Source organism: Meleagris gallopavo, chromosome 10, assembly GCF_000146605.3.
Source record: "Meleagris gallopavo isolate NT-WF06-2002-E0010 breed Aviagen turkey brand Nicholas breeding stock chromosome 10, Turkey_5.1, whole genome shotgun sequence".
Taxonomy (NCBI): domain Eukaryota; kingdom Metazoa; phylum Chordata; class Aves; order Galliformes; family Phasianidae; genus Meleagris; species Meleagris gallopavo.
Window position 1 is genome coordinate 14,133,204 of NC_015020.2, and position 1,484 is coordinate 14,134,687.

Here is a 1,484-nt window from a genome sequence, read left to right on the forward strand (position 1 = left end):
ACAGAGAGAGTGGTGAGGTGCTGGAACAGCTGCCCAGAGGGGCTGTGTGGATGCCCCGTCCAACCCTGGAGGTGATCAAGGCCAGGTTGGATGGGGCCCTGGGCAGCCTGGGCTGCTATGGAAATGTGGAGGTTGGTGGCCCTGCGTGTGGCAGGGGGTTGGAGATTCGTGATCCTTGGGGTCCCTTCCGACCCTGGCCATTCTGTGATTCTGTGAAACGAAAGCAAAAGCAAACAGTTTGCTGTTATACCCCAAGTCCATCTGTGCAGGGAGTTCTTCTCCCAGTCCGCCCACGTATCTGGGATTGCTCCAACACCTTGCACTTGGCCGTGTTGACCCTCATTAGGTTCACACAGGCACATTTCTCAAGCCTGTCCTTCTGGATGGCATCCCTTCGTCCTGTTGCACTGACTGCACCACTCAGCTTGGCACCATCAGCAAGCTTGCTGAGGGTGCACACAAGGCAGACCTGGGAGCAGCCGGATGGCAGCACTGCTTAGGGGAAACACCTGGACTGAGCTGGGGATGCTCAGATCAACACAGGGTCTTGCAAGAAATGCACAGCTGAATGGGGTGGGTTTGGTCCCTGTGTATGTGAGAGTGAAGCATAGAACCATAGAATCACCAAGGTTGGAAAAGACCTCCAAGATCGTCCAGTCCAACCGTCCACCTATCACCAATAGTTCTCACTAAACCCTGTCCCTCAACACAGCATCTAAAAATTCTTTGAACACCTCCAGGGTCAGTGATTCCACTACCTCCCTGGGCAGCCCATTCCAGCAACTGACCACGCTTTCAGAAAAGCAGTATTTCCTAACGTCCACAGAATCACAGAATCACACAGAATGGCCAGGGTTGGAAGGGACTTCAAAGGATCATGAATCTCCAAGCGTGGGTCCTGGCTTATGAAACAACACAGGGTGCTATGGCCCAGCTGGAGCTGCCGTGGCTCAGTGTGCTGGGAAGAGCTGGGTGCCAGCTCTGCGTGTCGCACAGCAGCACTGGTCCCCAGTTCCTCCACACTGAGGGTCCCAGGGCTGCAGCAGCACCGTGTGTGCCTGGCTCCTGTGGGACCCGAATCCCTTTGTGTGGATGCCAGCGCTGTTCCTTCTGTGTGGTTAATGAAGCTGAGCAACACAGTGATGTGTGGCAAACTGAGCGTGAAAGGAGAGCCTCATTAATGTATCGTTCTAGAGGGACAATTAGAAAGATGTCATGAAGGGCAAACACAAGGAATGCGTTCCTTGTTCCAGTGGATGCTTACGGACTGCAGAAGGTTCTCCCATTGCAGTGTCTCCGGAGACCCTTTACAGGAGTTGCGATAGCTCAGGGGAGACCTCATCACTCTCCCGCTGCCTGAAAGGAGGCTGCGGTGATGCGGGGGCCGGCCTCTGCCCGCAGCTAACAGCGGAAGGGTGAGAGGCGGTGGCACCCAGCCGTGCCAGGGGAGGCTCAGCTTAGCTACTGGGCTATTCCTCAGCAGC